The sequence below is a fragment of the Leptopilina heterotoma genome, unplaced genomic scaffold, assembly GCF_015476425.1.
Source record: "Leptopilina heterotoma isolate Lh14 unplaced genomic scaffold, ASM1547642v1 Lhet_218, whole genome shotgun sequence".
Classification (NCBI taxonomy): domain Eukaryota; kingdom Metazoa; phylum Arthropoda; class Insecta; order Hymenoptera; family Figitidae; genus Leptopilina; species Leptopilina heterotoma.
Window position 1 is genome coordinate 1,140,802 of NW_025110935.1, and position 25,065 is coordinate 1,165,866.

Below are 25,065 nucleotides of genomic sequence, written 5' to 3' on the forward strand. Positions count from 1 at the left end.
CGTAATCACTTCTTCAAATTGACTCACTAGATTTTTTACATCCTGGTGTTATTTTTTCTCTCTACTATTATAAACATAAATTTTCTACACACTTGATTTTTTTTATTTCTTTCTATGAAATTTTATTCTATTGAAATATTCCGCAATTAGTTAATTCTTCATTATTCCTCGCAATAAATGATGAGCATATAAAAATAATGAATTCACAAAAACCGGTAATGTCCAACGATCTCCGATCATCAATCATCGTTAAACAACTCAATAAATAGATAAAATATTAAAAGTCCTTCCTTATGTGACCCAAAAGACATATACCCATATTACATATTAAAATAAGGAAAAAAGAAACGAGAATTAAACTCTCATAAATATACTCGTTTTACAAAAGGACAAAAAATGAAAAAAGAAAAAAGAAAAAATAAAATCTTGAAATTGAAAAGTGAAAGGTATCAATTTCTTTTCGAAATTGATCCTTGTAAATGACCGCGTGTGTCGTTGTCAGGTGTCATCGTCAATGACCGCGCTAATCACATTGAACTAATACACACACGCAGTGAAATTCTCCTTTTCTTTGGTGTCAATCAGAAAATCAGAAATTTTTTATCAATACATTTAATCTCGAAATATAACTATATAAGCTTTTATATCTATTTCTCAACATCAAATATGTGCAGCGAGACTCATTACCAGAATATAATTAAAGTATCTTCAGTTCAATCTGTGATAATTATACACTAAATGATGTTATCTGATTACCGTCCATTAGGAAAAATCCGTTAATTTGTTACAGTTAGTGTACATTTATTTCTCTTGAAAAAAAGAGCGCATATAATTTCTCTACTTGTTTTGTGTCTTTATTTCTAATTTCTATATAGAAAATGAAATTTTAATTTTCGTAAATAACTTTCGTTTGCATATATTTATTTTTCATCCTCCGTTAGAGTTGAATTCTATTTTTTTTTCTTTTTTTGAATGATTAATATTATACTCGAGTATAGAAATTTTGCCAAAACCAAACAGCGGCAAATTCTACTCAAAGGTATTTTATTTCAAGATATAGGGGTTCTCTGATCAGCATCGTGGCATAAATTAAAGACGGGTCACAGTGTGTTATAAAAATAAATTGAAATGTAGAAAAAAATGAATTTGGATAATTTTTTTTACAAACGGCTTGTTATTTTTAATAGCAAAAATTTTATTAATTTTTTTTTCAAGTGAGGAAACAAAAATTGTTTTCAAGTATAGATAAACATTCATTTGTGAATAATTTCTAAATTTTTACTAATTTTGGGAATTCAGGTAAGAATTCAATTATTTTCGCAAATTATTAAATTCATGCAAAAATTCAATTATTTTCACACAAAATGAAAATTTTTACAAACAATTAAATTCATGCAAAAATTCAATTATTTTCACAAAAAATAAAAATTTTCACAAGAATTCAATTATTTTTAATTCTTTTAAACAATAACTAAATTTTCACGAGAATTCAAGTATTTAAAATACAATTTTCATTGAAGTATTTCTAAAAAATCAATTATTTAAAACATTTTAATAAAATTCTTTGCAAGAATTCAATTATTCTCAGAAGCAATAAAATTTTTCACCATATTTCAATAATTTAAAAAAAATTTAGAAAAGTTTTTCGCAAAAATTCAATTATTTCCATAAAAAATAAAATTCTTTTGCAAAATTCAATTATTTTCAAAAATTGAATACAATTTTTTGCAAGAATTCAATTCTTCTCATAAATAATAAAACGCTTCTCAGGAATTCAACTATTTAAAAATATTTAAATACCTACATTTCTTCGCAAAAATTCAATTATTTTCATAAATAATCAATTTTTTCTCAGGAGTTTGATAAAATTGTTTAAAAGAGTTCAGTTATATTTTATACAATTTTAATAAAATTTCCAGAACAAATTCAATTTCAATGTAATTTTAATTCAATTATTTTCACAAGCAATAAAATTTTTTACAAAAATTCAATAATTTAAAAAAAATTGAATGAAATTCTTTCCAACAATTCAATTATTTTCAAGAGCAATTGTTTCGTAAAAATTCAATTATTCAGAAACATTGAATAAAATTTTTCACAAGAATTCAATTATTCTCATAAATAATAAAATGTTTCTTAGGAATTCAATTATTCAAAAATATTTAAATAAAATTCTTCGCAAAAATTCAATTATTTTCATAAATAATCAAATTTCTCTCAGGAATTCAATAATTTTTTTAAATTTTGATAAAAATCTTTATAAGAATTCAATTATATTTTATACAATTTTAATAAAATTTCCAGAACGAATTCAATTATTGTGAATGTAAATTTAATTTATTTATTTTAAACAATAATAAACATTTCACAGGAATTCAATTATTTAAAAAACAATTTTCACAAAGTTTTTCTAAAAAAATTAATTAATTGAAAAATTTAATAAAATTTTCTTTGCAAATATTCAATTATTTTCACAAGCAATAAAATTATTCACAAAAATTCAATAATTTCAAAAAAAAATTGAAAAAAATTCTTCGCAAAAATTCAATAATTATTTTCAAAAGCAATAAAATTCTTCATGTAAATTCAATTATTAAAAAAAAAATTGAATAAAATTTTCGCAAGAATTCAATTATTCTCATAAACCATAAAATGTTTCTCAGGAATTCAATTATTTAAAAATATTTAAATAAAATTCTTCCCAAAAATTCAATTATTTTCATAAATAATCAAATTTTTCTCAGAAATTCAATTATTTTTTAAAATTATTTGATAAAATTCTTTATAAGAATTAAAATTTTAAGAAATATTAAATTATTTGACAAATTTTTTATTTTTTGTTTTTGAATAATAATTAAATTCTTACAACGAATTTTATAAGAATTTTTTTGAATAATTGAATTCCTGTGAACTTTTTGAAAATAATTGAATTTTAGAAGCGTTATGGTATGAATTTTTACAAATAATTACAAAAATTCTTCTCATGAATTTAAGAAAATATTTTTGTATTTGAAAGTGTTTCGTTTTTGCGTTGTGACGAAAGCAAAAAAAAAAAAATGTTTTTCTATGCAAATTTTTATAGAATTTATGTCTGAAAAAGTTACTTGATGTATTATTTTAAAAAGAAATATTTGTAGACAAAAAATTTTTATTATGTTTCCCACGTGGAAAATTTCTCTTTTCTTTTAATTGTTGATCATAAACGTTGTGTGTGAACTTCACAGAGACGTAAAATTTTCAAAGTTCAAACAAACAAAATTTTTTTGTCTAAATATTTTCATAAAGTTCACTATAATGAAATAATTTTCATTAAGAAACAAAACTTTTTTCTTACACTTGAAAATTAGTTTTTTAACTTAAATTTTGTATTATTGTAACTAAAATTTTAACTACAAATTTTTTATTATTTTTAACTAAAATTTTAACTACCAATTTTTTATTATTTTAACTAAAATTTTAACTACCAATTTTTTATTATTTTAACTAAAATTTTAATTACCAATTTTTAAATATTTTATCTAAAATTTTAAGGACAAAAGTTTTGAAAACTCAAACGAATTTTTGTCGTTTATATATTTTTTTTAAGTTTAATTCTAAACTAAATATTTCTTACTTGATAAAAATCCACAAGTTCTGAACATTCAATTAAAAGTTTCTTTTAAAAAAAATTATATTTTTTCGATATAAATATTTTTAAAAATCGTTGACGTTCAGCTTCGAAAATTATGTTTTAGAAACGAAAATGTCACTGTTTTAGAAATTATTAACACTATTTGTGAGCCTAAAATTTTTGAAAAAATAGAATTTAAATTTTTTGGTTCTGTCAAAATTTCCATCCAGATGTTAAAAATTACGATAAAAATAAACGAAACGAAATTAAAAATTAGAAAACTTAAAATTCACTCTTTTTATACCGGACACAATATTATTGTAGAATAAAATTTGAAAAAAGAAACAAACAAATTTCCTTTAATTGAACATTCAGAACTTTAGGGGAATTATTTCCAAAAAAAAGATAATTGCAAGAAATAAATATTTATTTCCCTATACAAGAGATTATTTATGTCCATGAAATAAACTTTTTCCGAAAGTAAATTATTATATAAATAAAAAAATATAGAAATCTAAACTCTACAGAAAACTAAAATAATCTAAAAAACACAGAAAATCTCTCTCCTTCGCTTCAAACTTTTTTGCACAATTACAATAAATAATAAAACTCGAAAAAAACAAATTGTCACTCACAAGAATAATTCCAGAGCCAAAAGCAGAACACTTCACTAAATTGTTTAACGTAAATTATCATATTTTTCTTTCTTCTTCTTTTTTTTTAATAATAAAAAGAAAATTTCAAGTCAATTCGCGAGGAAACCGCAAATTTAAATTTCGAAATCGAATAAACTTTCTGATGGAAAGCGCGCGCGTCCACTCGGCGCTTAAGTCGCGGACCGACTGTCACTCCACTTCACGGTTAATGGCTAATCCCAATGTTACCGCATTCTCCGCTTCGCGGTTGTCGTCGATGGTTGTCTAGAACCATCAGACGGTGGAAATCCACCATGAATCGGCACGCACGATTTGCGCCTGACTCGTTAGCAGAGACAGGTTTCTAGATTTCCATCAGATATATTTTTCATCTTTTTTCTTTATTCTTTCCTTTTTCTTTTTTTTTTTTTTGTTTTCATAAACGGGGTGGAGAAAACCGACAAGAAATTTTCAACCGACCACTTTCAACACCATTTTTACCATTCAAACTTTCAACGCCGCTCGCTCACACCAGTGGGAATAAAAAGGAATGATATAATTTACGTTCTATGCAATTTTCTTTTTGAAAGAGATGTAATTTTTAAAAAAGAAAGATGTTATTAGAAAATTTATTTTTCCCTTTTTTCTTTTTATTACTAATTAGTTTTAGTTATTACTGACAAAAAAATTACCGGGTGTTTGCTGAGCGGGATATTTTGGGAAAACTATGAATTTACAAAAATATACGTTAATTTAAAAAAAATGGTCGCTACTTGGATAAAATTTAAAAAAAATATTAAATTAAAAAAAACATTAAAAAAATATTAAATTTTAAATTTAAAAAAACATTTAAAAAATTTAAAAATTTTAAATTTTACAAAGTTCATCCAGAGTAAAATTTTATTTTAACCAAATTTAATTTATTTGAGTTATTTTCAATTTTTTGGTTCAAATTAAAATTTTTACCATCTTTCTTGACTAACAAATTAAAAAAGAAAAAGTACGATTGCAGCAATTCAATTATTTTCAAAAGTAATACAATTTTTTTTTGCAAAAATTCAATTGTATTAAAAAATTTTTGAAAAATCTCGTCAAAAATTTAATTATTTTTATAAATATAATAAAATTTTTCTCCAAAATTCAATTCTTTAAAATAAAAACAAATGATTCTAAAAATATTTTATAAAAGTTATTTGACAGAATTTTAATTATTTTAAATTCTTTGCAAGAATTCAATTATTTTCAATAGAATTTTAATAAAATAAAAATTACATATAACATTAAATTATTCTTGAAAATTTTGATAAATTTCATTGCAGAATTTCAATTATTTTGAATTTTTTGCAAGAATTCGAATTTATTTTTAATAAAATTTCTCGGAAGAATTCAATTATTTTCAAAAGTATAATAAAATTCTTCGCACAAATTCAATTACTTTCAAACATTTTTTTAAAATCTCGTTAAATTTTCAATTATCTTTATAAATAATAAATTTCTTTGTAAAATTTCAATTATTTTCAATTATTATTTAAAAATGTTCTTTAATTCAATGATTTTAATTCAATTACTTTCAAACATTTTTTTAAAATCTCGTTAAATTTTCAATTATCTTTATAAATAATAAATTTCTTTGTAAAATTTCAATTATTTTCAATTATTATTTAAAAAATGTTCTTTAATTCAATGATTTTCTACCCTTTTAATAAACTTTTTCAGAAGAATTCAATTATTTAAAGAAAATTTTAATAAAATTCTACGCAAAAATTTAATTATTTTTAAAATAATAAAAATTTTACAAAAATTCAATTATTTACAAATTTTTTATAAATTTCTTCGTAAGAATTCAATTATTTTGAAAAAAATTTTAATAAAATATCAGATTCAATTATTCTTAAAAATTTAGATAAATTTCTTTACAGAATTTCAATTATTTTAAATTTTTCGCAAGAATTCAATTATTTTTAACAAAATTCCTGAAATGAATTCAATTGTTCTTAAAATTTTTGATAAATTTCTTGGCAGTATTTCAATTATTCATTCAACAAAATTTCTCGAAAGAATTCAATTATTTGTAAAATTTGTTATCAATTTTTTTGTCAGAATTTCTGTTATTTTAAATTCCTTGCAATTATTTCATTGCGGTCAAAAAATAAATAAAACTTCTTGTTAAAATTGAACTTTTCTTTATGAATAATAAAATTCTTTTTCAAAATTCAATTCTTTTCTAAAATTTTAATAAAATTCTTGGTAAAATTTCAATTTTTAAAAAAAATATCGTAAAATTCTACGCTAAAATTTAATTATTTTCATAATTAATAAAAAATTTCGCAGGAATTCAATTATTTACAAATTTTTTATAAATTTCTAATCAATAATTTAATTATTTTCGTAAATAATAACATTTTTTTCAGGGATTCAATTATTTTCAAAAATATTAAAATTCTTTTTAGACATTCAATTATTCTCACAAAGAAGAAAACTCATTTCAGAATCTCAATTATTTTTAATACAATTCTAATCTTTTTTCTCAAAAAATGTTTGTATAGAAAATTCAATTTTTGATTTCAATTTTTTGAATTCAATTTTGAGAAACATTCAATTATTCAAAAAATTATTTATTTTTGTATTTTAAGTAATTGAATTCTCATAGAATTTTCTAATAAAAATTGATTTAAAAACGAATTTCAATTAAAATGATAGATAAAAATTGAATATTAAAAGCATTATGGCCTGAATTTTTAGAAACAACTGAATTTTGAAAATGTTTCAAATTAAAATCTTTAAAAATTTGAATTTTTCATTATTTTAACTAACAATTCTGTAGAATTGATTTTTTTTAAAGTTTAATTGAATTTTTTAAAAATTATTGTTTTGAAGTTGTTATTTTCCAACATATATTTAATTGAAAAATTTCCGAAAAATCAAAATTTCGTAAAATTCAATTAGAAATTGAATTGGAATTGAAAATTTTCAAAAAAATTTTTAAAAATAATTATTGATAAGAAAATAAGAATTTGAGTTAAAACTTCTAAAAAATAATAATTGAATTGAAATGATGAAAATAATTTTAAAAAAGTTATGGTAACAATATTCTTATAATATAAAATGATAATTTCATCACTCGGATATCTTTAATAATTATTATATGAGCTTTGAATTTGAAAAAGGTTTGAATTTAAAATTTTTGAGAATCTTAATTTCTATATGAAAAAATAATAATGTCTGCGTCTCGAAAAAATTCTGTAAAATTTTATTAAAATTCATCGAGAGAATTCAATTATTTAAAAATTTATCGATAACATTCTTTAATAGGAATTTAATTTTACGAAACATTCACTTATTCAATAAATTAATTAATATAATTTAATAATTGAAAGTGTCATAGAATTTTCTAATAAACATCGATTTAAAAATAATTTATTTAAGGAAGAATTTTAGATAAAATTTCTATAAAATAATTATTGAAATAATGAAAATAATTTTGAAGAATTTGCGGTAAAAATATTCTTATAATATAAAATAATGATTTTATCATTGAGCCATCTTTAATTATTGTAAAACATGAAGAAGTCGATCACTACGAGTCGAAGACTCGGAGTGATCGATTTTTTTATGTTTTATAATAAATATTCCTAGAAGTTTTTGAATTTCAAAAAAGGTTTGAATTTTAAAATTTTGATAATATTTCTAGAAAATATTGAAAATATTCCTAAAAGTTTTTGAACTTCAAAAAAAGGTTTGAATTTTCAAATTTTTGAAAAATTTGAAAATCACTGTCTTCTAAATCGTTGATTATTTAAAAAAAAATGTTGATTGTCATCAAAAATCGTCAAAAATTTTTACTCATGAATAAATCAAAAGAAATTTTCTAATGAAGATACATCCAGTAATTTGCAGCACAATAAAGATTTAAGAGAAGACAAAAAATACTCGACGAGAGATTCTAAATAAAGAGCACATGAATATATATGTTTAATACGAAACATTATAATATACATTTTTTTTTTGTCATCTGCCCGTTGGATGACGTCAGAATGAAGGGATCAATCGGGAGTCAAGTTGTGATAATTGCGACAATCATGACGATGCCTACCAATCAACAGTTTAATTTCATTCTCAAACATTCCCTTCGTTTGAGATCCGAGTGAAACGAGTGAAACGAGTGAATCGAGTCGATGCTTGCGTTGAGGAATTTCTTAGCGAGAAAAACTTAAAGAAAGATTTTACTGCAGTTATATTGGCATCAGGGACGCGCAACTAAAAATTTCCCAAAGGGTATGAACAATCTCTACGGATTTCGCGCAACAATCGCACAATTGTAATTATCCACTTGACGGATTGTACATATATTTTTCTCTCTCCCATCATTAGGATATCCCGTGACGCGCTTTTATCTGGAAATTTATATTTTTTTCCCCCACAAGACAATGAAACGTTTTTTTACACCCATTTAATGATGTAAAAAAAATGTGGTATATATATAAATTTTTTTTTTGTAGAATCGCAATGCGCCGAAAGGTCTCATTCGAAAGGTATCACCAAAAAGGTGAGGAAATTAAATTGTTAGCGCGCAAAGAGAAAAGAGATTAATTTTTTCGCGACGCGAGATTTATGGTCGTGTAATAAAATTTATTTTCACGTTTCGTCTCCCTGCATTTCTGATTTGCATAGGTGGGATTCAGATTAACAGTAGAGAGAGAGAAAAAGACTGTATGGGAGAAAATTGCGGGAAGCAAATATCGCAGAGAAGATGGTATAAGGGAACAAAAAAAAAGGAAGATGACGAAGATGGAAGAAATTAACAACAGCTCTGACACTCGGCTGGTCGTCGCTCGTTGAAATCCTTTTGGTCGGTATTTGCACATCCTCGCTCTCCTCCTTTTATTTCTTCGGCAAATGCGCGCTTCTCTCTCGCCGAAAATATCTACCATCCATCTTTTCCCTTGAAATTTAAATACACTTTTCAAACAAATCCTGACTGGATTTTTTTCATTTTTTTCTTCCTCGTGTGTGTATTATATTTTTTTTTTTTGCATCTCAAATGTTTTATGGTGTAGATTGAATTTCCATTTTTTCGCCAACCAAGTCCAGTAAATCACATTTTTTTTTGTCATCTAACCCATTTCCCCCTCCCCATGCAGTGACTCTTTTTTTTTTAATCAATGCTTCGATTTGCTTTTGTTCCTGACTCTTTTATCTGATATACAATCCCTTTGCATATATGCGGAGAGCGGACATGATGCATTGTAGTTTTGCACACACATGTCCTAGTTTTCGAAGAATGATTTTTATTCGAGTTCTTTAATGGATAAATCAAGAATTATTGCGATTAGGTCAATTAAGTCGAAGAATAAACAGAATTGACATAAAATTTAATTTTGTCTTTCCAGAAAAAATTTCACCTTTTTCCCTGCAGATCCGAAAGAATGATCTGATTCATTCTAAAAATGATTTAGATTTGAAAAACATTTTAAATTCAAAATCTTTTTGAAATTTAACAACTTATAAAAATATATATATATATAATTTTATAATAATACCATAATAATTTTTATAATAAATAATTAAATATATATGAAAATATTATATAAAACTTGAAGAAATGGATCACTCCGAGTCTTCTACTCGGAATGATCCATTACAATAATTAAAGATGACTGAGTAATAAAATCGTTATTTTATATTATAAGAATATTTTTACTTTAACTTCTTAAACATTATTTTAATCATTTCAATATTCAATTATTGAATTCGACAAATTATAATAAAATTTTCCAGAATTCTTTCGAGACAGACAATTAATCATTATTATTTTTCCATGGGAATTAAGATTTTCAAAAATTATTATTTTATATTATAAGAATATTGTTACTATGTAACTTATTCTTCAAAATTATTTTCATCATTATTCAATTCAATTGTTTTCTAAAAATTTTAACTAAAATTCTTCTTTACATCAATTATTTTTTAATAATTTTTGAAAAACTTCTTTTCGGAATTTTCAAATCCATTTGTTTACAATATTCAATTTTACGAAATTTCATGAATTATTCGAAAATTCTTCAATTGTATATTAGAAAATAAAAACTTCAAATTATATCAGAAAATATTCAATTATTGAACTTTTTCAAAAAAAAATTAATTTTACAGAATTGTTAGTTGAAAGTACATATAAAAAATTCAAATTTTTAAAGATTTTAATTTAAAACCTTTTTAATATTCAATTATTAATTATTATCTAACATTTTAACTAAAATTCGTTTTGAAATCAATTTTTATTGAAATTTTTTTTTTTAATTTTACGATAATTCAATAATTTAAATACAAAAATGATAAATGAATAATTTATTGAATATTTAAAAGTTTCTAAAAATTGAATTTTTATAACGAATTTTATCAACAAATAGTTAAATAATCAAAATTTTGCGATGAATTTTATTATTTAAGAAAATAATTGAATTTTTGAAAATAATTAAATTCCAACGAAGAATTTTTTTAAAAATCTGTAAAAATAATTGAATTTCTGTGATTTTTATTAAAATTTCTAAACATAATTGAATTCTTTCGAAAAATTTTACTAAAATATTGTATTAAAAATAATTGAATTCTTCTAAAAATTTTATTAAAATTGGCTTGAAAATAATTGATTTCATGCAAAAAATTTTATAATCTAAGAAAATAATTTAACTCTCATAAAGAATTTTATAAAAAAAATGTTGAAAATAATTGAATTTTTAAGAAATTTGTTTAAAATTGTACCTATTGAAAATAATTGAATTTTTCAAAAGAATTTTATTATTTATGAAAATAATTGAATTTTGTATGAAGAAATTTATCAAAATCATTGAAAATATTTTAATTCTTTAAAAATGTGCTAAAAATAATTGAATTCCTGAGAAGTATTTTATTATGCATGAAAATACTTTAAATTTTGTAAGAATTAGATTAAAATTGCATTAAAAATAATTTAATTTTCATAAAGAAATTTATTAAAATTTTAAAAAATATAAAATAATTAATGTCTCTCGAAGAATTTTATTAAAATCTTTAAAAATAATTGAATAATTTCTGTAAAGATTTTTATTAAAATTTCTAAAAATAATTGAATTCTTTCGTTAAATTTTAAATTAAAATTGTATTCAAAATAATTGAATTTCTGAGAATACTTTTATTATCTATGAATATAATTGAATTTCAGTGAAGATTTTATTTAAAATTTTCTTGCAAATAGCTTTAAAGAAATTATATACTCAAAGTATTTGAATTCATCTAGAGAATTTTACTATTCGTGCGAAAATAATTGAATTTTCTTGATTAATTTAAATAAAAATTGAAAATAATTGAAATTCTGCAATTTATCAAAATATTTATTCTTCTGAGAATTTTCACTGAAAATAATAGAATTCATGCGAAAAATTCAAAATAATTGAAATTCCGCAAAGACATTTATCAAAACTTTTAAAAATAATTGAATCTCATATTTTATTAAAATTGTATTGAAAATAATTGAATTCTCGCAAAGAATTGAAAATAATTGGAATTCTGATAAGTGACTTATCAAAGATTTTAATAATTAATAAATTTTTTCGAGAAATTTTGTTGAGAATAATTAGTTCCGTAAAATTTCCTCTTAAATTCATTAAAAATTGAAATTTTTCCAAATTTCAAATCGAAACCATTCTGAAATTCATTTATTTGTTAAAATTCCAAACGCAACTCATAAAATTTAATTATTTTTGAAATTTTAAAGTAAAATTGTTCAATGAAATAATTTATACACACGGATATCAATAAAGAATCGCGATTAGAAAACCGTAGTTCTGCTCTGCGATTAATTGAGCTGGATATTATTTTCCCAAATAAGTCGCTTTAATTTCATTAATTGTTATCAATTAGAGTTCATAAAAAATTACGTTTCGTTCAAGAACACTGATTACTTCATGCGACGATGCCTTTAATGGGAAATTTTATGTTTCTCAAAGGAGAAAGTGTACAGGAAGTGCTTTGAAAGTATATTCACTCTAATGTCCTTAAATTTATGATTATATATGGAGACTCCTATAAAACTCAATTTCTAACCGTGTTTAATCTCGAATTTAACATTATTTACAATCTATTAAAATTTCAATAAGTTTTAAAATCAAACATCACTTTTTTCTATAGATTTTTTTTATATTTTCTTTTTCAATTTTTCAAATTTTATATTTTATATTTTCATGTTTTCATTTATCCACAAATTTGATGCTCTGAAAAAGTAAAAGTTGTACCAATTTCCCAAAAAAATTTAAGGTTTTTGGCATTTAATTTCGTTCGAAGGATAATTTTCCAAAAAGAGCCAAAAAGAAAAAAAAATAATAATTGACATTTTTACGTTTAATTTGAACTATTATAAAATGTTTTTAAATGAAATTCAAAAAAGAGAGAAGGATATTGAAAAAAAGCAAAAATTTTGTAACTTTTAATGTCCCTCTAAAAGGAAAATAGAATTTTTTTATTACACACATAAATGAAAATGTATTTAAATGAAATATGTATTATATTTTACAGATTATATGCCAGAAGTAAAATGTATAGTCCCTGTGTTATATTCTGCTTTTGTCAATAAAAAATAAAAACTGTGAAAAAAAAATGGGAAAAACGAGTTTAGTAATGCAAACAACTTTCAAGTACAAATAAAAATACGACATAAACGAGAAATAATTTGACAATTGAAAAAAGAAAATATAGAATATTGAGAATGAAAAATATGGGTCGCATGTAAAAATTGATTTTGGAAACAAAAAAAAAAAAGAAAAAATTAAAAAGAGATTCATATTGACGACGCCTTTCGATCGGAGTTGTTATTATTATTATTATTTTCTTGATGAATCGAGACTCGAGCACGATAATTGCTCTGTGAAACATCAAAATTCTCGGTATGTTTGTAATTCACTATTGATTGGATAATCTCACTCTAAATGATTCATTTAGGGCCATTCCTGCATTTTTATAGATTCTTCATTCCCCATTATATTTCTATATACCGAAACTTTCATATATGACTCACGTATAAAATAATTCAACCTTCGCGTGAATTTCGTTTATAAAAAGAAGAGAAAAAAAAACGAAATATGTGAACTATATTTCTCAATTATATGTGGACATGAAAAATTCATTTATTTCATGTTAACTTTCATTTTTATATTCGTAAGAATTTATTTCACTTTTATATACATTATACGAGGTTGTAAGATTTATTTAGTATTTCAGGGTGGTAAATTTTTTTTGAGACAGTTGGAAAAAAAAGATTTCGGATATTTTTTGACACTTTTTTCACTTCTGAAATTGAGACAAAAAACGAATCAAAAGTTATCAAAAGTTTTCAACTTTTGATTCGTTTTTTGTCTCAATTTAATATCTGTCAGACTTCGCACTCGATAATTAATTTTAAAAAAGTACCTTTTAAACTAAAAAAAGGTAGCAATTGAAAAATTAAACTCAATAATGGTTTTTGAAAATAATTAAATTTTACAAAGAATTTTATTAAAATTTTTGACAATAATTGAATGTCTGTGTGGTATTTTATTAATTTTTTTTTTGAGAATGATTGAATTCCTAAAAAGCATTTAATTTGTTAATGAAAATATTTGACTTCCTAAAAAGTATTTTATATTGTTTATGAAAATAATTTAATTCTTGCGAACGATTTTATTAGAAATTTTTAAAATAATTGAATTTCCAAAAACAAAATTATTACTTTAAAAAATAATTAAATTCTTGTGATGAATATTGTTATTTGTGAAAATAATTGAATTTCGGAGAAAAATTGTAATATTTATAAAAATAATTGAAATTTTAACGAGATTTCCTAAACATTTTTGAACGTAATTGAATTTGTGCGAAGAATATTATTACTTTTGGAAAACAATTGAATTCTTCCGAGAAATTTTATTGAATAAATAATTGAAATACTGACAAGAAATTTATAAAAAAAAATTTAGAACAATTGAATTCTTTACAAAAATTTTATTGAAAAATATTTGAATTTTTGCGAAAAATTCAAAATAATTGAAATTCTGCAAAGAAATTCATCAAAATATGTAAGAATAATTGAATTCTTCGGAGAGATTTTATTAAAAATAATTGAATTCTTGAGAAAAAATTTTAAATAATTGAAATTCTGCAAAGAAATATATCAAAAATATAATATAATATAATATAATATATTTAATATATATATATTATATATATATATATATATATATATAATATATATATATATATATATATATATATATATATATATATATATATATTATATATTATTATTTATATTTTTATTTATTTATTTATATAATATATTTTGCAAAGAATTTTATTAAAATGCCTCAAAAAGTCAAAATAATTGAATTTTCGGGAATAATTTTGTTATTTATCGACATAATTGAATTTTTTTTTAAAGATAATTATTAAAACTTTTTAAAATAATTGAATTCTTTTGTAATAATTTTATTAAAATACTTGAAAATAATTGAATTCCTGTGAAAAATTCTAATATTTTTGAACATAGTTTAATTCTTTCAAATGATTTAAAAAAAACGTTTTTTTAATTATTTGCTTTTTCCAAGGAATTGAAATGAAATTTTTAAGAATAATTACATTTTTTGAGCAATATTCCTGTAAAATTTGATTAAAAATAATTTATATCCTACGCGATAATTTTTATTATTTATGAAAATAATTGAATAGTTGCTAAGAATTTTAATTAAAACTTCAAAAATTATTGAATTCCTAAGAAGAATTTTATTATTGACGAAAATAATTGAATTATTGTGAAAAATTTTATTAAAATGTTTAAAAAGAATTGAATTTCTGTGAAAAATGTTGTTATTTTTGTGAAAATAATTGAATTCTTCATAATAATTCATAAACATTGTTTTAAATAAGTAATTTTTTTTAAACATAATAATAAATTTATAAATATTACCTATGAAAATTTTATTTTAAATAATTGAATTCTTGTTGAAAATTTTATTTGTGAAAATAATTGAATTTTTCGATTAATTAATTTAAAATTGTATATTAAAAATAATTGAAATTCGTCGATGATTTCATTATTTATGAAAATAATTTAATTCTCGCTTAGAATTTTATCAAAATTTTTTTTAAAAAATTTAATTTCCATGAAAAATGTTATCATTACCGAAAGTAATTGAATTATTGTGAAGAATTGTATAAAAATTTTGTTAAATAATTGATTTTTTTGAAATGTTTTTGAAAATGCTATTCTAAATTAATTGAATTTCTGTGGAAAGTTTATTATTTATGAAAATAATTGAATTTTGGATGAATTTTATCAATTTTTTTAATAAGTGAATTGTTATGCGAAATTTTATGAAAATACTAGATAATAAAAATAATTGAATTTTGAATATTTTTTGAAAATAATTGAATCGTTTTGAAGAATTTGAGACTATAATTTTTTAGAAGTTTTTTTATTTCTAGTATTAGCGAATTTAAAGTAGTGGAAATTCTCAAAAAAAAAAAAAAAAGAAAAACAGAAATAGTAGCCTTTAGTTTCTGAAATCTAAAAAAAGTACCTAAATAGTAGCATAACGTAAAAAAAGTACTAAATAGTAGGTTTTAGTAGATGAGTGCGAAGCTTGATGTGAAGAAAAATTGTGTTGATTAGTTTCTTATTATTCAAAAGAAACTAACTGATTTTTTTTAATGGAATATAAAAAAATGTTCGTGTTTACACTGTTCCTTGGTTATGCGAATAAAAAATTTATGTGTATCGAGATTGAAAATTTTACCAGTCCGTCAATCAATGTCTTGATGGTTTCCTTTATTTCGTCCAACAACTGAAATCGCTTCTATCGATTATGTGCAATAGCTGTGCGAATCATAATAATGGCTTCGGGCAGTTTTTTTTTCTGTATACGATATCCCATGAGATTCACCTGCAATCTTTAATGTAATCGGTGAATATCAGTTGGCAGGCCAATTTTCATAAAATACTTTTATAGGGTTTGAATTTCCAAGAAATTAAAGAATTCTAAAAGACCGCAATATATTTTTCTGCTCTATTAACGAAAATTATTTGTAATTCTTAATTTACGAAGCATATTTATAAAATTAAGAATTTTTTTTTTCGTCTATTTAAGAAGACGTCTTATGAATAAACTGTGCTTAAAAATTTATCATCTGAAACTTTGAAAAATTTATAAGATATTATATATTGAAAAATAATCAGAAAAAACAAATTTTTATTCACGAAGCAATTTTATAAAATGCATACATGTATACATGAAATAATGTTAATATTCATATTGTGGACGATGAATAAATATGAATTGCTCTCTGAATTAATCTGAAAATGAAAATGTTTGTTAAACTTTTTAATTCCGTGACTATTTTAAATTGTTAAGTTTATCGAGCGGCTTCAATTCGCCATTCAAGCGGGCAGTATACATCACATGTTGAATTAAAAACATTTTTACCTCCTAAATGTCAAACTTATAATCAATCTAAAAAATACTGTTATTTTAGCACCGAATGTGTCAGAATATACCCGGTAATAAAAATAACGCCACGACCTGGTATTATTTTAACACTTCAAATTGAATACATCTCTATTTAACAGATTAAACTTTGCGGAGTAATTGAAATGCTCCTCCTCTATATTTGTGCTTGTTATAACGATAATAAAAATATAAAACTGGGTAAAAATTCGCTCTACTTCACTAACAGAATGTCTATATGATTTTCAAATTCCCGAATTTCATGGAAGAATAACAACAAAATTTTTTGCTTCTTAATTGCACTTAGAATTTTGATAAAAATATCTTCTTGAAAAGTTATTAATTCTTTATCTGGAAAAATAATTAAGGCTCTGAATAATTTTATTTAAAACTTAAAAAAAAGACTGAATTTCGGGAAATAGAAGTTAAATATCAAAAAAGATTTATTGAAATAATTTAAAAAGATTTTAAAGAAATTAAAAATAAATAAAGCGCCTCATTAGGAATTTTTATTAAAATCATAAATTCAACATACATGAAGCGAGAGAAATCCGCTAAAACGGAAAATATTTTTGCTAGCGATGAGGATTTAGCTCAAAAAGAGAATTAACGTCATTTATTCGACATGAAAATTTCCCCAATAAATTATTTTAATTGAACAAAATAATTTACCCAAAACTAATTACATGGAAATAATATTCAGAAAAATGTTATTAAAAATCTTTTTTACTCCAACAAATATGCGAACAATTAGACGCGTGCACGGATTTATAAATTCTATAATAATAATAATTGAGAAGAAATATATTATGAAATGTTCAATTTTAAAGGAATAATTTACATTTGTATGATGATATAAAATTCAAAAGTCAGATCAAATCAGTCCGTGAACTGAAATGGCGACAGGTTGTTGGTGGAGAGAAAGAGAGAGAGAGAACAATCTTTGGGGATTAATTAAAATGAAAATGAATGAAAACTGGTTTTGAAAGTAAAGCGAAATGCTCATTTTTGAAAGGCTACTTACTATACTTTGCATGATTATGTCTATAAGGTTGAATTTAATTTATCAAAAAAAAAAAAAAAATCATTTTGACAAAGTGAAAAAAAAAATAAAGTGTCGAGGACCCGTTAATCTTTTGCGTTCTATGAAGTGCTGCTGCATCTGGTGCAGGGAATTTATATAAGAAGCTCATCTCGATTCGCTGTCTACTGTCTATAGAGATTTTTCTCTGAAATTCACGCGAGAGAGAGAGACTTTAAATAACACTTCATGATGCATGCACCATTTAGATAATGTCAGTTTTATTAAAATGGATAGGAAATAGACTCTCGAAAAAATGCAGATGTGCGAAATTTTTTTTAATTTAACACTATAAGAAGAATTTGTCGCCGTAAATCAAAAGTTTTAAAAGAAGATGTTTTGGTTTCTTTTTGTTAGTTTTACCAGTAAATATGATTAAGATTATTAAGCTGAAACACCAACTTAATTTTGGATATTAAATTTTAAAGTGAAAAAAATTTTTGTCAAGCTGAAACATGCACACAAATCAGAAACTATTTACTTTTTCAAAATTTTATGTTTGATTTAAACAAAAAAATATTTAACTTTAAAATTTAATTTCAGCTTCTTATTAAAACTATGAAAAATCTAGATTTTCAAAGATTTTAATTTGAAACATTTTCAAAATTCAATTATTTTTAAAAATTCACGCTGTAATGCTTTTAATATTCAATTATTAATTATTATCTAAACATTCAACTAAAATAAATTTTTACATAAATTTTTATTAGTAAATTCGACGAGAATTATTCAATTATTTAAATACAAAAATAAATAATTTTTTTTGAATAATTTAATGTTTCTCAAAATTGAATACTCATGAAGAATTTTATCAACAAATTTTTAAATAATTGAATTCTTTCGATGAATTTAAATAAAATCTTCTAAAATAATAATATTTTTCGAAAAATTCGATAAAAATTGTAAATAATTAAAATTCTTCGATGAGTTTTATTATTTCTGAAAATAATTGAATTCGTAAAAATAATTTTATTATTTATGAAAATAATTTAAACTCTGTAGAATGTTCTATTATTTATGAAAATAGTGGAATTATTGCAAAGAACTTAAGAAAAACTTTGTAAATAATTGAATTCATATGAAACATTTATTATTTTAAAAATAATTAATGTTTGCGTAGAATTTTATTTAAATTCTTTTTTAAATAATTGAATTCTTCTGAAAAAGTTTATTAAATGGGTAGATATTGAAAATCATTCAATTAAAGAACATTTTTTAAAATAATTGAAATTTTATACAAATTTTAGAAAATAATTGAATTTCGAAGAAGAATTTTATTACTTATAAAGATAATTAAAATTTTATAAAGAGATTTTTTCAAAATTTTTGAACGTAATTGAATTTGTTCGAAGAGTTTTATTACTTTTGAAAATAATTGAATTCTTTCGAGAAATTTTATCGAATGAATAATTTAAATATACTAACAAGAAATTTATCAAAAATTTTCAGAACAATTGAATTCTTTCCTAGAAATTTTATTAAAAATAATTGAATTCTTGCGAAAAATTCTAAATAATTGAAATTCTGCAAAAACATTTATCAAAATATTTAAGAATAATTGAATTCTTCTGAGAAATTTTATTAAAAAGAATTGAATTCTTGAGAAAAAGTTTAAAATAATTGAAATTCTGCAAAGAAATTCATCAAAATTTTTGAAGAAAATTAAATTCCGATATTTTATTAAAATTGTATTGAAAATAATTTAATTTTTGCAAAGAATTAAAAATAACTGAAATCTGGCAAGAAATTTAAAAAAAAATTTAATAATAATTGAATTCTTTCAAGAAATTTTATTGAATAAATAATTGAAATATACTAACAGGAAATTTATCAAAAATTTTCAAAACAATTTGAATTCTTTTTCAGAAATTTTATTCAAAATAATTGAATTCATGCGAAAAATTGAAAATAATTGAAATTCTGCAAAAACATTTATCAAAATATTTAAGAATGATTGAATTCTTCTGAGAAATTTTATTAAAAATATCCGAATTCTTGAGAAAAAGTTTAAAATAATTGAAATTCTGCAAAGAAATTTATCAAATTTTTTAAGAATAATTGAATTTGATATTTAATTAAAATTGTTTTGAAAAATAATTGAATTCTTGCAAAGAATTTAAAATAACTGAAAAACTGACATTAAATTTATCAAAAATTTTAAGGACAATTGAATTCTTTCGAGAAATTTTATTGAAAATAATTAAAGTTCTTTAAAAATTAAAATTAAATTCATTCAACATTGATATTTTCTAAAATTTTAAATTGAAACCTTTAGAAGTTCACCTATTTATGAAAATTGTAAACGCAACTCTTTTAAAATTTAATTAAATTTTTTCAATTTTCTAGTAAAATTATTCATTAAATAATTTCTAAAGAATAATTTTATGATAGTTTCTTGAAGAATTAGATTTTTTAAATAGAAATTAAATTGTCAGAAATAGAAAAGATTGAAGATTTTGTATTAGAATTCGTGGTAATTTCAAAATTACCACAAAAAAGAGACAAAAATTCAGAATTTTAGTATGAATTTTGAAAAATTATTTCTTATTCAGTACTTTTAATAAAAATCCCTGACTTTTCCTTGATTTCCCTGACCAATTCAACTTTCCCTGACTTTTTTCTTAAATTCCCTGACATGTGATTTCCTTGTTAAAAGTGTCAAACTTATACAAGAATTAAATATTAATTTTTGATAATTTTTTTGTCAACTTTTACTATTTCATTTTCTAGAGATAATTTTACTGCTGATGATACCAAATATATGGATCAAAAATCATAATTTGATAGGAATTTTTAGTATCAATATAAATCAAAATTTGGCATCAATTTGATGATGAAAGAAAACCATCAAGAAAATGCGTGAAAATAAAATTTTTGTTTTAATCATTTTTGCTCGATCTATTTATGGTGTTTGTTTTATGGTATCTTCTTGTTCGGAATTTTATAGCCTCGAAAGAGAGAACACAATTTTTCTGCGGATATGAAATTGAGACAAAAAAAAGTATCAAAATTGTTGCGAATAAGCAACATTTTGCTACTTTTTTTGACATCCTTAGAAAAACTCTGATAAAAGAAAGAGAAAAGATAAAAATTTTTCATTGATCCTACAACAAAAATTAAGTTATTTGTCAAAGCCAAATATTCATCTTCCCTCAAGAGGAATGAATACAAATTACAGTTGATACCGCGATTAATAATTTTTAATTTCAAAAAACACGATTGTTTAACATATAAATTTCATTCCTAGATGAGTTGAGCGAAATTTATGTTTGTATATATATAATATTTTCCGCTTATAAGCAAGACAATAATACACACACACAGAGAGAGAGAGAGAGAGATAGAAAGATGAATATATAAATAGATGCGCCAGCACATGAAAAGGTTTAACCTATGCAAATTCACAATAATTCAGAAATATATCTCTTTTCATCGATAATAACTCTCCTGCATAAGACTAATTGTTGTTTAATTACACACTTTCGCACGAGGGGTTAATCATGAATCCAAGGCGGAAGCACGGTCCACAAAGATTGTTGACTCTGCATTGAGTGGAGGCACGATTCGAATTGAATTATGATCAGAACTCCGCGGTTCTCAATCCGCATAGAAATCTGTTTGAAACGTGAGAAAGAGGACGAGGAAGAATAACAGAATAATCTATGGGAAAAGGATTTCATAGAGATCTGCAAATTGATCAATATTTCTTCTCTTACATCATCACCTTTTATATTATTTATTACACACGTGTGTCTACTTGTAACAAAAAAAGTATCTTTAGAAAAAAAATTTTAAACATTTTAAACATTTTCAAGATTTAAAATATATCCAGAGTATTTGAGAATCATTTTTCATAATCAGGGTTGCCACGCTTTTCCTCATTTCAAATTCCCTGACTTTTCCAGATTTTCCAGCTTAAAATAAAACGTAATTTTTCCAGGTTTCTACAACTACATTTAATAATTTACAAAAATTTATTTTTAATTTTAATTTTATTTTATTCTTAATTTTACCCAACTCCCTGATTTCCAGACAAAAACGACTTTTCAAAAATTTTAAATTCAATTACATATGAGAATATTATTATAAAACAAGAAGATAATCGCTTTCTTCATGTTTCATAATAATTAAAACTTGATACTATCATTATTTTATATTATAAAAATATTGTTACTGTAATTTCTTCAAAATTATTTTCATTTCAATTCAATTCTTCATTTCTAGAATTTTAAACTAAAATTCTTTTTTAAAACAATTATTTTTAATAATTTTTGAAAAAGTTCTTCTTTGAGAATTTTTCAATCCATTTGTTTACAATTCAATTTTACCCTAAACTTTCGATTATTCTGAGATTCTTCAATTAAATAAATTAGAAATTAAAAACTTTAAATAATTAAAAAAAAATTCCATTAAACTTTTTGAGAAAAATTAATTCGATTTTCCTTAAAAATCTTGTCAAGAATTTAATTATTTTTATAGATAATAAAAATTATTCGCAGGAATTCAATTATTCTCAAAAAAAATTTGAATAAAATTCTTCGAAATAATTCAATTATATTTTTAAAATTGACAAAATTCTTCGTACAAGAATTCAATTATTTTCAAAATTGATAAAAATTCTCCGCAAGAATTCAATTATTTTCAAAAATGATAAAATTCTTCGTAAATATTCAATTATTTTCAATATATTAATTTTTACGTAATTTTGATTATTCTGACATTCTTCAATTAAATATATATTAGAAAATAAAAAACTTGAAGAATTAAAGAAAAATTCAATTAAACTTTTTTAAAAATAAATTCTACAGAATTGTTAATTAAAAGTTTGAAAAGTTCATATTGCTTTAAATATTCAATAATAATCTAAAATTCTAACTGAAATTAATTTTTAAATTAATATTTACTTGAAAAATCCACGAGAATTCAATTATTTAAATACAAATAAAATGCAAATAAATGTTTTATTAAATAATTGAATGTTTCTTAAAATTGAATTTTTATAGGACAAATTTTTAAAATAAATTTTTAAATAATTCAATTTTCTTGACAAATTTTCATAAAATTTTTAAGAATAAATTTATTCTTAGAAAATCTTATTAAAATTTTATTCAAAATAATTGAATTTCTCCAAAGCGAAAAGAGTTTTTGAAAATTTTTTTTTATAAGATTTTTTGAAAATACCAAGAATTTTATTAAAGTTTTTGAAAAAATTTGAGTTTCGGAGAAAAATTTATAAAGATTATTGATTATTGAAATTCAATAACTTATAATAATTAAAAATGTCCGAGTGATAAAATCATTATTTTATATTTTAAGAATATTGTTACTCTAACTTCTTCAAAATTATTTTTATCATTTCAATTCAATTATTATTTTTCAGAATTATTAACTAAAATTATTATCAATTATTTTTAATAATTTTTGAGCAAGTTCTTTAGAAGTTTTCAATTCCTAATGAATTTGCAATTGAATTTTAAGAAATTTCATTATTATTCGGAAATTTTTCAATTAAATTGGAAAATTAAATTAAATTGGAAAATACAAAATTCAAATAATTTTAAAAAAATCCATTTAAACTTTTTCAAAAAAATCAATTATACAGAATTGTTAGTCAAAAGTATGAAAAATTCAGATTTTTAAACATTTTCATTTGAAACCTTTCAATATTCAATTATTAATTATTACTCAACATTTTAACTGAAATTCGTTTTTAAATGAAATTTGATTAGAAAATTCTACGAGAATTCAATTATTTCAATAAAAAAATAAATAATTTATTGAATAATTGAATGTTTCTCAAAGTTTAATTCTCGTAAAGAATTTTATCATCAAAGATTTAAATAAATAAATTATTTCCATGGAATTTTAATAAAATTTTCCAGAAATTTTTCTAGACAGACATTTTTTTTGAAGAATTCAATTAAAATTCGATTATTTTATAAAAAATAATTGAAATTCTGAAATGAGTTTTATTATTTATGAGAAATTGAGAATACTTGAATTTTTGCCAAGAATTTTATTAAAGTTTTTGAAAATATTTGAATTTCGGAGAAAAATTTATAAAGATTATTAAAATTTTGACGAGAATTTTTGTTAATTGTTGAACACAATTAAATTTCTGCGAAGAATTATATTACTTTTGAAAATAATTGAATTCTTGAGACGAATTTTATTAAAATGTCCTTTTTTTAAATAATTGAATTTCTTTGATGAATTTTAACTTAATTTTTAAGAATAATTTCATTTTTCGACAAATTTTATTAAAATTGTATTAAAAATAATTGAATGTCTGAGATGAGATTTATTATTTATAAAAATCATGAAATGTTTCCGTAGAATTAAAAAAATTTTTTTTAAATAATTGAATTCTTTTGAAAAAATTTATTAAAGTAGTAGATTTATTAAAAATCATTGAATTGAGAAAAAGTTTTTGAAAATAATTGGAATTTTGCCATGAATTTTATTAAAATTGTTGGAAATAAATAAAAATAATTGAATTTCTAAGAAGAATTTTACTAATTTGGAAAATAATTGAATTTCTGCAATCTTTTGTGATTGCTTCAAAATTCAATTTCTTTTAGTGTTTTTAATTAAAATTCTTCTATAAATCCATTATTTTTAATAATCAATTAAAAATATATATTGAAAAATTTAACTAATTTCAGAAGAATTGGAATAATTAAAATTTCTCAAAAATTTACGTTCTTTAAGACGATTTCTAGTTAAATTCATTGAAAATTGAAATTTTACAAAATTTCAAATAAAAATCTTTTGAAATTCATCTGTACTTATGAAAATTGAAAATGCAACTTTTTTAAAATTGAATTAATTTTGAAATATTTATGTAAAATTAGATTTTCAATAAATTTTAGAAAATAACAATTTTCCAGGATTTCGATAAAAATTCCCTGACTTTTCCAGGTTTTTTCAAGGTTTATAAAATTCCCTGACATTTCCAGGTTTTCCAGGTTTCCAGGTTGCGTGGCGAACCTGATAATTGTTCATCCGAAAAAATTAATGGTAATGGTAATATCCAGAGTATTTGGAGAATCATTTTTCATAATTGTTCATCAGAAATAAATAATGGTAATGGTATTTTTTTCGTAATGGTACTACATAAATAAAAATTTTCAGATTAATTAGGTATTTCTTTTTCTTAATGATTCTTGTATTAATGTATTGTAAATATTGATACGAAAAAAAGGGTTACGACACTTACGTCATAATTGAATAATA

At 21.6% G+C, this 25,065-nt stretch overlaps 1 protein-coding gene across 2 annotated transcripts in view; it reads right to left on the minus strand.

Annotated features, from left to right (window-relative positions):
• The window catches only part of LOC122501916, a 173,386-nt gene that overhangs the window by 73,830 nt on the left and 74,491 nt on the right, over positions 1-25,065 (minus strand). The window contains exon 1 of one of the 2 annotated variants that reach the window (XM_043611702.1): positions 4,246-4,458. The exons of the other annotated variant lie outside the window; for it this stretch is intronic. The gene's annotated coding sequence lies outside the window, so the exon portion shown is untranslated. Of the gene's footprint in view, positions 1-4,245; positions 4,459-25,065 lie in introns of those variants that run through there. 2 annotated transcript variants of the gene reach the window in all.